General features: G+C 42.3%; 1 long non-coding RNA gene across 4 annotated transcripts in view; it reads right to left on the bottom strand.

Moving 5' to 3' along the window:
- Positions 1 to 14,080, bottom strand: part of LOC106145159 (uncharacterized) — a 53,244-nt gene that overhangs the window by 38,610 nt on the left and 554 nt on the right. For 3 of the 4 annotated variants that reach the window (XR_013436407.1, XR_013436403.1, XR_013436411.1), the window contains exon 1: positions 8,042 to 8,187. The exons of the other annotated variant lie outside the window; for it this stretch is intronic. This is a non-coding gene — a long non-coding RNA (uncharacterized LOC106145159). Of the gene's footprint in view, positions 1 to 8,041; positions 8,188 to 14,080 lie in introns of those variants that run through there. 4 annotated transcript variants of the gene reach the window in all.

Genomic DNA, 14,080 nt, shown 5'->3' with positions numbered 1-14,080 from the left:
CATTTTAATTTTTATTATTGAAAAAAGGTTATTGTGCAGCACTAAAAAAAATAACAAGATCATGGCATTTGCAGGGAAATGGATTGCATTAGAGCAGATTATGCTAAGTGAAGTTAGCCAATCCCTAAAAAACAAATACCAAATGTCTTCTCTGATATAAGGGGAATGACTCAAAATGGGGTAGGGAGGAAGAGCATGAGAAGAAGATTACCACTAAATAGGGAAGAGAGGTGGGAGGGAATGGGAGGGAGAAGGGGAATTGCACGGAAGATGGAAGGACACCCTCATCATTATACAAAATACATGTATAATGATGTGAGGGGAAAAAAAAGAAATGTGTCACATTAGATTGGGTAGAGAGAGGTGATAGGAGGGGAGGAGAGGGGAAGGGGGGATAGGAAGGGCAGCAGAATAAAATAGACACTAGTATTGCTGTATGTATATACGTGTCTGTATAATCAATTTGATTCTGCAACCTGTACACTCAGAAAAATGAGAAATTATACTCCATTTGATTCAAATGTATAATATGTCAAGATCATTGTATTGTCATGAGCAACTAATAAAAAAAATAAATAAAGTAAAAAAAAAAAAAGAAAAAAGGTTAATCTTAATTGTTCATGCTCCACCTGATAAAGAACAAGGATTTCAGATCCCTTCTCTCAATTTCACCCTCTCTCAGTAGGAAGCAGCTTGGAGATGTTGTAGCCCATTCTTCCAGAGAAATGAGATATAGAAATTGACAGTGGGGAAATGAAACAGTGGTCCACTTTATGCTTTAAATATAGCCCTTGCTGGGCTGGGGTTGTGACTCAGTGGTAGAATACCCGCCTAGCACATTCGAGGCCCTGAGTTCAATCCTCAGCATCACATAAAAGTAAATAAAATAAAGGTATTGTGTCCAACTACAACTAAAAAAAATAAATATTAAAAAAAAAATATATATATATATATATATATCCCTTGATGCTCTGCCACTGACACTTACTTTTAGTTTCTCTCCCTCCCTAATCCCTCCCTCTCCAATCTCAAGAGAAATAGGATTACCTTTCTTCCCCATCCTAGACAGAGTTATCTGTCTTTGAGCACATACTCACCATAGGAAGGTGGATATGGCACCTACCACAGGAAGGTGGGAAACAGCACCAGATTTCAGAAATGACTATCTCCCAATAATTGAATTACAATTCCAGACAGAGAACATGTGGAATGTAACCTTTGAAATTAACATCCTCCTACCCCTCACCACTTCCCACTCCCATTTTCCCTATGGGCAGAATCACATCCTCTGGGACTGGAGTCCCCTGTGTTTCTCCTGGGCTAGCAAAGCAATAAAACTTCTTTTTTTCTTTTTCTTTCTTTTTTTTTTTAAAGAGAGAGTTTTAGAGGGAAAGAGAGAGAGAGAGAATTTTTAATATTTATTTTTTAGTTATTGGCAGACACAACATCTTTGTTTGTATGTGGTGCTGAGGATCAAACCCGGGCCGCACGCATGCCAGGCGAAAGCGCTACCGCTTGAGCCACATCCCCAGCCCTTCCTTTTTCTATTTAAAAAAAAAAAAAAAAAAAAAAAGGTTAATACTGCTTCCAAATTTCTTAACATAATTGGATTTTTCCATATTGTTTACTAAATTTCAATTTTTTCATTAGGTTTTTTTAGTTTGGTAAACAATGCTTTAAGGAACTTGTTATTCTCTTTTGTAGTCTGATTTAGTAGAATGTAACACAATTCCCTTTGTTTATTGTAAAGCAGAATAACAAATGACTGAAAAATGTTGCAGTTTTTAAATTAGTTACTGCTGTGTGTAGACAATAAAGACTTTGTCAAACTCTGATTGCACTGAAGTCCAGATTTTAGGTGGCCACAAATTCAATGAGTAATTTATTTAACAGTCAAGCTTCTAGAAACTACAGACATTCATTCCCACTTGAATGCAAAGCTAAAAGCAGCTGAAATGTTAGACTCTACAAATTGTACGGCCTTTGGTCTCTGAAGTAGCATGTTTACATTCTTTCAACTTTAAGCAAGTGGTTCTTCTTATCAGACACTTAATCTCATTATAACTAACTTATTTTGATAAAGATATAGATAAAGAAGTTAGAAAGATATTTCTTGGAATGAGAGCCTCTGGTCTGAGATAAGATAGCTTTTTCATAATTAAATTCTAATCTACAGTGTAGGGCTGAGGGGAGTAGGAGCACAGGCATGAGGTCCTGGGTTCAATTTCCCAGCATCTGTTCCCCTGCAATAAAATCTTGGTATGTATTTTTTTTAAATATTTACTTTTTAGTTGTAGTTGGACACAATACCTTTATTTATTTTTATGTGGTGCTGAGAATCAAACCTAGGGCCTCACACTTGCCAAGTGAGTACTCTACCACTGAGCCACAACTCCAGCCCCCTCTTGGTATATATTTAACTTCTTTCTTCCAGGTTTTGGGAGTTGAACAAAGGGGTGCTTTACCTCTGAGCTACATCTCCGCCCTTTTTATGTTTTATTTTGAAACAGGGTCTTGCTGAGTTGCCAAAGCTCCCTCAGCCTTCTGAATAGCTGGCATTACAAGAGTGTGCCAATACACCTGGTTTATAGTTGGCTTCTTTGGCTCAGTTTAACTGGGAAAAAAATAACATGGCAAAATTTTGAGTGTAGTTTACACATTTTTTGTTTTTGTTTTTGGTGCTGGGGATGGAACCCATGGTCTATACCACTGACCTACAAATCTAGCCCTGAGGCAGTTTTCTTACTTGGTTAGTGCTATGATTTAAAACAGATGTGTTCCCCAACATTCTTGTGTTAATATAGATGAAATTGTTGCTGAAAGCTCTGTCCTTTTCCTGACACTAATCCAATAACAAGAACAGTTTTGAGAAAAAGGAAAAAGAAGGTGTATTGCTTTGCTAGCAAAGGAGAAACTCAGGAGATTCCTGCCCCAAAGGCTGTGATTCTTCCTATCTACAGAAACAGGGGTATTTTAAAGAGATGATTCAAAGGCTACATTCCTCATGTTCTCTGTCTGGAGTTGTAATTCACTTGTTAATTTGGGAGACAGTCATTTCTGAGATCTTCTGGTAACATCCCCAAAGTCTAGATTACTTTGTTCCTATGATGGGTACACACCCACTCAGGGATACATAACTGCCTAAAATGAGGAAGAAAGGTAATCATGTTTCCCCTGAGATTAGGGAGGAACAGGGAGAGAGGAAGAGAAAGAAACATGTCCCTTTTAAAAATAGTTGCAGGCCAGGCACATTGGTGCTTGCTTGTAATCCCAGTGGCTCTGGAGGCTGAGGCAGAAGGATCATGAGTTCAAAGCCAGCCTCAGTAAAATCAAGGTGCTAAGCAACTCAGTGAGACCCTATCTATAAATAAGTAAAAATATTTTTTATTATAAAAACATGGTATTCACATGGTACATTTATAATGATAACAACTTTTCAACAGTTGGCACTCTCGTGAAAATAAAATGTACGATTACATAAAATATTGAACATTACTATCTGTATAAAAATCATACACCCCAAAGAGAAACATATTTTTTTAAAAATGTGTATAAATTTTATCAACTTATTAAGAACCATTGAATTGTACCCGTTATTTATTTTTTATTTATTTCTAAGCTTACACAACAACTTTATTTTTGCTGAATATTTATTTATTTTTAAGATAACCTCTTTATTTTTAAGTTCAGCCTCTCAAGTAGCTTGAACTACAGGTATACACCACCACACCAGGTTGAACTGTACATTTTAAATGAGTCCAATGTATGGTTAGAGAGTCACATCTCCCTAAAACTGCTTTTATATCACATTAAAAATAAATTACAGTGGCTGGGGTTGTGGCTCAGCGGTAGAGCGCTTGCCTCGCACATGAGAGGCCCTGAGTTTGATCCTCAGCACCATTAAATAAATAATAAATAAATAAAATAGAGATATTGTGTTCAATTACAACTAAAAAATAAATATTTAAAAAAATAAATTACATGCACAGCTGTGCATAAAGAATGCACAGATCACTTAAAGCGATCTCTGGGGACAGGCAGCCACCTCCAGCTATGTTATTGAGGCACACCACCTAACCTCACTGCACCTCATTTTCTCATCCTAAAATTGGGGTGATGAGGCTTCCCTCCAGGGTGGTTTTAAAACAGAGCAGCTGTTTTGAAAAGTTGTCTGTGGCAGTTATTTTTGCCTTGCCGGCCCCGCCCCCTCTTATTCTTGTAGGTTCCCTTTTTTTTGCTCAAAATTCTAAATTCTAAAGAGAAGCCCCACCTAAATAGTTAAGGTGTAATCTGCTAAATAATATTTCACTAGATTTACAGAGCAGAGAATATCTGATAACCTTTGTAGCACCCCTTCTCAGATTTTAATTCTGTCTAAAAAGGACTATAAGAACAAGACACAGGAAGTTGAAGTCCATTTCACGATCCCACCGATAAAAAGAAAGAATACCTACATCCTGGATGAGAAAGACCCTGCAGCACATGGCATTCCTGCCAGACTCTTCCTTTCCCTCCCTATCAAAGCCCTTTGTGCCCCTAAGTCCCTAAGACTGAGCTTTGAGGAGAGTAACTCTCCATTCTGTCAAGATTACCAACTCTGTGTGTTGCCCAAAGCTTGGACCTTGTCCCTGATGCCAATCCAATAACGAGGATACAGTTGGGAAGAAAGAAAAAAAAAAAAAAGAGTTTATTGCTTTGTTACCAAAGGAGAAACACTGGGGACTCTTGTCTCAAAGGATGTGTGTGATTCTGCCCATCAGCAAGAACAGGTGGCTTTTAAGAGGTGATTCAAAGGCTACATTCCTCATGTTCTGTTTAGAGTTTTAATTCACTTGTTAAATCGGGAGATAGTGTTTTTTTTTTGGGGGGGGGATTATTGGGGGGATGCTAGGACATTGTGCATACAAGGCAAGCACTCTACCAACAGAGCTGAGAGATAGTCATTTCTGAGATCTTCTGGTGCCATTCCCAAAATCTGGATTACTTGGTTCCTATGGTGGATGAGTACTCAAGGACAGATAACTCTGTTTAGAATAGGGGAAAAAAAAGGTAATCCTATTTCCCATGAGATTAGGGAAAGGGAGAGATTAAGGAGGACCAGAGAGAGAGGAAGAGAAAGAAACATATCCATTTTAAAAATCAGTTGCGGGCTGGGGATGTGGCTCAAGCGGTAGCTCGCCCACCTGCCACGCGTGCGGCCCAGGTTCGATCCTCAGCACCATACACAAACAAAGATATTGTGTCTGTCAAAAAATAAAAAATAAATATTAAAATTCTCTCTCGCGCTCTCTAAAAAAAAAAAAAAACTGTTGCATGTGGCAGAGCAGCAAGGGCTATACTCAAAACATAAAGTGAACCACTGTTACATGTCTTATCCCAATAATTTGTGAGGCTGAGGCAAGAGGATTACAATTTTGAGGCCAGCATTGGAAATTTAGCAAGAGCCTGGCTCAAGATTAAAAAAAAAAATAAGGACAGCTGGAGATGTAGCACAGTGGTAAAGCACCCCTGGGTTCAAGCCCCAAAATGGAAAAAAAAAAAAATTGCTAGCTCTCAAGCCTGATTTCTTCCTACTAAACTTCCTCTCACAAATATTGGCCTTTGATTCAGGCAGCTCAGATCTTAATTCTAGGAACAGTTGTGAGGATTATATGAGTTAACACAAAGAAAGTGTTGGAAAAAGTCAACCAGATAGCAAGCACTCAGTAAACATAAGGATCATGCACTAGGCTAAGAAGACACAGAAAGTATTTGACTCTTGACAGGTGGTCAATAAAACCCTTTCAAGAATAAAATATATGACGTTAGGTTCTATGGGTGAAAGAGTAAGGAAATATAGACTGAGGAGGAAAAAGAGTGTGAAATAAATTAATGCTAAACAAAGAGTTTATGCAAATCTCAAATGGACTATGATTGAAGTCAAATAGTATGGTGTTCAGATTCCACTGGCTCTAGTAAGAATCATATAACTTTTTTTTTAATCAATCTTTTTTTTGTAGTTGTAGATGGGACAGAATGCCTTTATTTTATTTGTTTAATTTTATGTGGTACTGAGGATAGAACCCATTGTCTCATGCATGCTAGGCAAGCGCTCTGCCACTGAGCTACAGCCCCAGCCCCATCACATAACTTTTTTACTTTAACTTATTTATATTAAAATATACCAGAAATTATATTTTTGCAATTATTTAAGTTTATGCTAAAAACTTTTTTTTTAAGAGAGAGTGAGAGAGAAGAGAGGGAGGGAGAGAGAGAGAGAATTTTTAATATTTATTTTTTAGTTCTCCGCGGACACAACATCTTTGTTTTTATGTGGTGCTGAGGATCTAACCCGGCCGCACGCATGCCAGGCTAGCGTGCTACCGCTTAAGCCAAATCCCCAGCCCTATGCTAAAAACTTTAAACAACTTAAAGCTATGCAAAAAGTATTATAGTTCTTCAAAAACCATCAGAGATTACTTCAGTACATGGATATGGAGAATTGGGAATGCTCCAGAAGGAGTAGCAATGTGCAAAGACTTAAAAGGTCTTGAATTGACAAAAGACTCTCGAGTTGCTTGAGCTTATCAAGCATGGGGGAGAACTGAGGGAGAGTTCAGAGAGGGTGGTTCTAGCAGAGCCTTGAAAGCCAAAGCTTGTACTTTGTGTGACTAGCAGAGGAGGAAAACACATGAGTCATAGAGATATTTAGGAAGCAGAAAGGACAAGCATTGTTTTATGATTGGATATAAAGACTTGGGGGCAGGTAAAATCTAGGATGATGCTCAGGGTTTTTGTTTTTACCACTTGGATGGGGGATAGAGAGTAGGTGGAGTAGTCTGAAGAGGAAACCAAGCATTTATTTTGGGAAATTTTGAGCTTTAGAAGCCAGTGAAACATTCATGTGGTGACAGGAGACAGAAGTAGGCATGGTGGTCTAGAGCTGAGAAGAGAAAGAGAGAAGACTGGTCAAGGAAGAGTGGTCAACTCTCAGATGCTGCTTGGTACTAGGCATTGAACCCAGGGGCGCTCAACCACAGAGCCACACCCCCAGCCCTTCTTATTTATTATTTGAGACAGGGTATTGATAAAATGCTTAGGGCCTCACTAAATTGCTGAGGCTGGTTTTGAATTTACAATCCTTCTGCCTCAGCCTCTGGAGTCACTGGGATAAACAGGCATGTGGTGCCACCACGCCTGGCTTAAGAGGATTTTTAAAGACCTAATTATCCATCCATAAGTGTATCCATTCATTCCCATATTGCTCAGTAATTTACTCATCATTTTGTTCAATATTTATTTCATACATATATCCACTTCCTGCCACGAGTCATGAGAGCAATGCCATGAATAATAAGCAGTCAATGGAAATGGGAGAAAAGGGAGACGAGTGATCAAAATAAACACACCAATGCATGGAGTGGGCCCCTCCATGGGGGCAGTAGAGGCACATGAGCAGGAAAGCTATGCCTAAACAGGGCAGCTACTGAGTTGCTCACATTGGGAAAGGCTTGGTGTCCACGGGAGAGGGGATAAGGTCTAGGATGGAAAGAAAGGACTGAATAAGGGAGATATGGAGTTGCTTGTAGAACTGGATTGAATGTGGCAGGGAAAGGGAGTTGTGTTGCATAACCTCCTAACAGTGTTGGTCCACGGACAGGCTGATCATGCTGATAGGACTTTTGAGCTCTTAGTCCATTGTCTATTCCTTTTGATAAGAGTCATAGCCTGAGAAGGAGATCCTTTTCAGGTGCTCTCTTCTTAGCCAGGTCTTCATTCTTACCCTCCTAAACAGCTCCCCAAAGGACGTTTCCAAATGCAAATCTACTAGTATCTCCCCTTGGCTGGAAACTCTTCCAGGATCTAAGGCCCCTTGCTGGGCATCTGGCCTCACTCACAGAATCTGCCAAGGGCGCTCCGCCCTGCCAGCCTCACCCACTATGCTGTCCCTTCATGTCGACTGCCCCTCACAGCCTCTAAGGCGATGATTACTAAAGACCACCACCCTCAAGGTAGACCGCAGACCCTCAAACGGGTGAAAGAAACAGACAAAAACCCCTACTGTGTTGAGTCCGTAGAGGAGTGCCCCACTGGCTGCGCAAGCGTCGTAGGTGGCAGCTTGACAGGCACTTCCGTTGGACCAGAGGAGCCAATTCACGGCGAGGGGGGCGGGATCATTTCCGCTGCAGGAAAGCCCCGCCCACATTGCCTGGACCTTCGCCTCAGAGCAGGCTTCACCTGAGGACCCGCCTCAACCTACATTCCTTGTGCTCATTGGCTATTTGTCACCCATGAGCCAGCTCCAATTGGCTGTCTTTTGGCTCCTCGCCGAGGAGCCTCCAAGAGGCTTATGGGGTTGTTTATGTGGGCCTGATTGTGCGCAGGAAAGGAGGCTAGGCCCTCCCGTGGGTCCCGAGGGGCGTGGCTGCCTTCGAAACCCTCACGTTGTTTCCGAATCCCCTTCTCCAGTGAGTTCAAAGCCCGCCTGGCAAAGGGCAGCTTCCGGTCAGTGTCCAAGCCTCTTAAGACCCAGAACCAACCGGAACAGCGAACCCGCGTCCCAAGGGACGGCCCCCTCGGTAGCGCTCTGCGCACCTCCCGCCCTCACACAGTTAGGCAGCGAGAAGTCAGCTGCGACTTTCCTCAGGTTCCTCAGAGAGAGTGAACCCCAGATCTGCTTACCTGGGCAGTCACAGGGAACCTGAGGGAGAGGGCACTGAGAGGGGGTCAAACCTCATCCAAAACAACTGGGAGAGACCCCAGAGGAGAGACTCCTCTGCCCTTCCTCGGGTTCTCTCAGGAAGCGTTTATTTATTTATTTTTTTCTCTACTAGATCCCTCAAAATAGACAGTCTCAACCTTCTGATGAGCAATCATGCACAAGCAGCAAGAGGCAGGGGCCATCGATACTCTCAATACATATTTATGGAATGAATGCCTTTCAGGTCAGGATGTAAATAAAGTTCCCTAACCTCAGATTCAGAGGCACCACTAACACATATTTTAGAGTCAAATCCTGTTAGTTGTTTGCTGCATGCATTTCAACAACCAACTTATTTTTATCCCTTCACCCATGAAATAGGAACGATGAATGACGAAATCAACTTTGATCCCCTCCCCCCCCGTTTTTTTTTTTTTTTTTTTTTTTTTGGTGTTACTGAGGACTCCAAAATCTAACACATGCTAGACAAGTGCTTTTTCCACTGAGCTGCATTCCCAACGACCAAATACTTGGAGTATTTGTGACAACTATTTCTGATTATACTGGCTGTGCTTAGCAGACAGTTGCATGGTGAGGGCTTAGTTTGCAGGAGCTGTTATTGTAGTTGATCTTGATACACAAATGATAAGATCTGCAGCCTGATGAAAGAAAGGGAACCACCATGAGAGACCCCTCCAGAAGAAAACTGTTCTAGAGAAAAAAAAAGATCTTGGGCTAGCCTGGTAGGAGAGTGAGGATTCAGCCCACAAATTTCCATTTCCCCTGCTAACTTCTATCCTATCAGGCTACAGAGAATAAGCAGAAAGAAAGAAGGCATTTGTAAGTCCCAAGTGCCACCTTCACTTTGGAAGGTCTCCTGGAAGGGACCTCAGATCCACATCTCCAGAAGACCCTAGCATTTCCCCATTACTCATAACTTCTGCCCTTTTCAGGGATGCATCATTCCATCCCTATTGCCACGAGGTATTATCATCATCTTTTTAAATATTTTTTTGTTTTTTTAATTGGAGATGGACACATTTTATTTATTTTTATGTGATGGTTAGGCTTGAACCCACTGCCTCACATGTACAAGGCAAGTACTCCACTACTGAGCTATAATCCCAACCCTTATCATCACCTTTAACAGGTGGAAAGAAAACTTGTCCCCATCCAAGATAGGGGTCCAGGAATTAGGAACCCAGGTCCTGTGTGTAACTTCTGCAAGCACAATGATAAGTCACCATATCTACAGAGTGGCCTGGGCACTGGGCACTGTTTCTGTCCCTTCTAAGAGGCCCCTAAGGCTGGCCACACATTCAACGGCCCACAGCCACACCTTTTATGCTGGAAATGGTACAAAGCCATTTCCTATATTAATAAACTTATCTTTTTAGATATTAAACTCATTACTTATAAATGGTCACAAAAGTGGGTACAGGAAGCTTTCAAAGCTAAGTATATTAAGAAATGTTTACTGGGGCTGGGGATGTAGCTCAATGATAGAGTTTGTGCTTAGCATGCTCAAGGTCCTATGTTCAATCCACAGCAACACCAAAAAGAGAGAGACAGTGGAAAGAAGATCAACAAAGTTTTCAATTAACTGTCCTTTTATCCACTAGGAGAGTTTAGAATGAATGATAGCCCTCTCTTGGTGATTCCTGAGGATTTGGACTGGCAGTGAAGTCTGTTTTCAGAAGTTACTTTCCCTGCTTCCTGAATATGCATTCCTTATCAGAGCCCCTGGAGCCTTGTATTGGGGTCTGATTTCTTATCTACTACTAGGGGACGCTGAGTGGAAGGCAATGAAACCTACAGGGAAATCAAGGGCAGCTGGTGATAGCTAGCCAGTGCACCTGAGCTGGGTGGGCACACATCAAAGCCTGAAGGTATCAAAAAATATCAAAGAGAGAGAAAACTGCTTCAACCCTTCTCCCTCCAGAGCCAGCATTGTCAAGGATACAAAGAACTTGGAAGGTGGAGGAGTATGGAATCTAAACAACACTACTTACAGGCTGGGGTTGTGGCTCAGGGGAAGTGTATGTGCCATGCAAGTGTGAGACCCTGGGTTTGATCCTCAGCACCACATAAAAAAAGTAAATAAATAAAAATAAAGTTATTGTGTCTATCTATAACTAACAATATTTTTAAAAAAAAAAGAACATACACCTGTATCCCTCCCATCAGTCACTGTCATCACTAGTCTAATACTTACCAAAATGCACTTTTCCCTCCCTAAATGCACTTTTCCTGACTCCAAACTCTATTTTTAGCTCTGTGAAGAATATAGATGCAAGCTGGAGTTGTGGCTCAATGGTAGAGCACGGGCAAGGCCCTGGGTTCAATCCTTAGCACCACATAAAATAAATTAATTAATTAAACATATTTTAAAAAAAGAATATAGATGCATTCTCAAAAGCATCCATTTTCCTGGGGTAAGGAAACAAGACAGGAATTATTTAAGATTGACCAGAGGACATGGCTACTATTTTGTCTGGCATATAGTGAGATTTCTCCTACTTTCCAAGATATGCCAAAAGTCATAGGCATCAGAAAGCTGAGATTGTCTATTTTGATGTCTCTGCATGTGCATGTGAGCGCTCTCTCTCTCTCTCTCCTACATACACACACACACAAACACACATACATTCATACACAGAGGCTGTGTATGAATACACATACTAATTAGGTTTTTGGTTTCTTTGTTTATGCAGTACTGGATATTGAATCTAGGGGTAATCTACCACGAGCTGCATTCCAGCCCTTTTATTTTTTGAGACAGGATCTTCCTAAATTGCTCCCGGTTGACTTCGAATTTGATTCTCCTGCCTTAGCCTCCAAAGTAGCTGGATTACAGACAATGTGCCACCACACCCAGCAATGGGAGAGACTTGAAAAGACACAAGAGACTCAGGCAGAAAGAAGCAGAAGTTAAGAGAGACACATGCTGCTGTGTGCAACCCTAACACCACCATGGAGACCACCATGACAAGATAGCCCTTTTCAGCAATCAAGTCCTCTACATCAGGCTTTCACTTCTTGGTTTTTTTTTTTTTTTTTTTTTTTTAGCATTGCTAGGTGTTGAACCCAGGGCCTCCTGCATGCCAAGCAACAGCTCTACCACTGAGTTATATCTCTAGCCCCCTTACTATTCTCTCTTAATAAATTTAAACATAGAGACCCAGAAGGGCATGGTGGTGCATGCCTGTAATTCCAGTAACTCAAGAAGCTGAGGCAGGAGGATGATAAGTTCAAAATCAGCCTCAGCAACTTAGTGAGACTTTGTCTCAAAAGAAGAAATAAGAAGGGCTAGGGATGTGATTCAGTGGTTAAGTGCCCCTGGGTTCAATCCCTCATATGAAAAAAATAAAATAAACATAGAGACCCAGGGAGGTGGAACCCCCCTCCAGTGTCACACATCTTGGAAGACGGGTCTCAGGTTCAAACTCTTACTACTTCAAAGCTACCAAACTCTACTTCCCACACGTGAGGAGAATGTCAGGGAACACCCAGAGACGTGAAAAAAGAAAGAGCAGGAGACAGACACCTAGAACGTCAGTGCCAAGAAGGCTCAGATCCACTCTTCAGGAGACTGGTGCCCAGAAAGGCCAAAAGCACAGCAAGGCAGTTGCCATAGGTGATAACAGGTGAAAGTGTCACTGTCATAACTGCTGGGGTACGGTCCTGACATCACTCTAGACTCCTTAATTTTCTTACTCATAAAGTGGGAATAATTGGAATATGTACCTCATAGAACACTTGTGAGCCATGAGATACACATGAAATATTATGTGAAATAAGCTCAAGGAAAGAGCTGGGCTGAGTAAGCACCAAACTCTCAGAAACTATTTGGACACCTCTATACTATGCCCAGAGTGGAGGAGCGCACAGGGCACAGGTCATGAGGGCAGCAGCAGCCATAGCAGGCCTGGCCCACAGAGTCTGCCCTTAACTAGTGTGTGTACTTCTGTTTCTGAACACAGGTGGTAGGCACAGAAGGGCCAGTTGAGAGTGTCCCCTCTACCTGTGCCTCAGCTGTTGGACTTCTTGCCCAGGAAGCCCTGCCACCTGCAGCTTCTGAGTCCCTGCAGATTGAAGCACTTATGGACATTTCATGATTTTTTCCACAAGTGTGCCAGCATCCTATTCAGACTGATCTATGTTTTTTTTCAATTGTAAACATGTCTGAGAAATTTTTGGTGGGGGTGGGGTACTGGTACCAGGGATTGAACTCTGGGGCATTCAACTACTGAACCACAGCCCCAGCCCCTTTTTTTAATTTTATTTTATTTAGAGACAGGGTCTCACTAAGTTGCTTAGTGCCTTGCTTTTGCTGAGGCTGGTTTTGAACTCACCATCCTCCTGCCTCAGCCTCCTAAGACACTGGGCTTACAGGCATGCATCACCATGTCAGGCTGGGGAGATATTTTCAAGTTAGTACACACAGAATTGCTTCAGTCTTTGCAAAGACTGCATGCTTAGGTAGAAAGTGTGCCTGCTTTTTCCATACCCTTGGTCATGAAATCTTGGGCAGAGGTCATAGACAGTGCCCAGGAGAAATCCCTATCTGTCCCCATCTTGCTGGGGGCCTCCCAGGGAGACAGAGAACCCCATGTCTCTGAATGAGAGATGCTTTCTACCTAGCCCAAAGTTTTCTCAGCCACTTAGTTCCCAAGGATACCTTACCAAGCCCAATTCTCTATTCCTAACTTCCCCTACCTTCTCTTGCCCTGTGCCCGCCCTGAGCCCTCTCATTGAGGCAACTCTCTCAGTCCCCAGTAAACACAGGGAGAAGTCATGTCAGCCCTCCAGCTTGCTTGATTCTGTGCAGAGTCTGATGAATCTCCTGGAGGAATCATGTAGACGGTGAGTCTGGGGTTCCTCCTACCTGGCATCTCTACTTTCAGAGTGTGCCTGCCCCTCCCAACCCCTCCCCCCAACTCTGGGTCAATGGCTTGGTAGAGTGTTCTACTCATAGAGTCTCTGTGTTCTGACCCAGTTCTATCCTAGTGGACTGGAGAGCATCCCCTCTCCAACTTCTACCAACAGCTTACCCATCTGGCCTTTCCCAGCAAGTCCAGGCCAGAGACTTCCACTTCCTTTTCAGCCATCCTCTTTACTTTCTAGATAAATTGTCCCTCATTTAGCAAAGAAGAATCAGGTAGGAAGAACAGCAGAACAGCGGTCTGATGAGGTCATCTAAAGGCACGTGTGTGACAGGGTGAGTTTGGCCAGCAACAAACAGAGCCAACTGTCTTCCTCCTGGTACTGTACCCCCCTCCGCCCAACTCCACCCCACCTCTGTGAGGAAGGCAGTTTCTGATTATGACCAGAGTCACATATTATGAGGGCCTGGTCAGAGGGGAAGCAATTCAAGGAGTATCTGTGAGCCCCAGCCCT

This window comes from Ictidomys tridecemlineatus, chromosome 1, assembly GCF_052094955.1.
Source record: "Ictidomys tridecemlineatus isolate mIctTri1 chromosome 1, mIctTri1.hap1, whole genome shotgun sequence".
NCBI lineage: Eukaryota > Metazoa > Chordata > Mammalia > Rodentia > Sciuridae > Ictidomys > Ictidomys tridecemlineatus.
The sequence above is the reverse complement of the archived record's forward strand: the minus strand, read 5'-3'. Positions and strand labels throughout refer to the sequence as shown.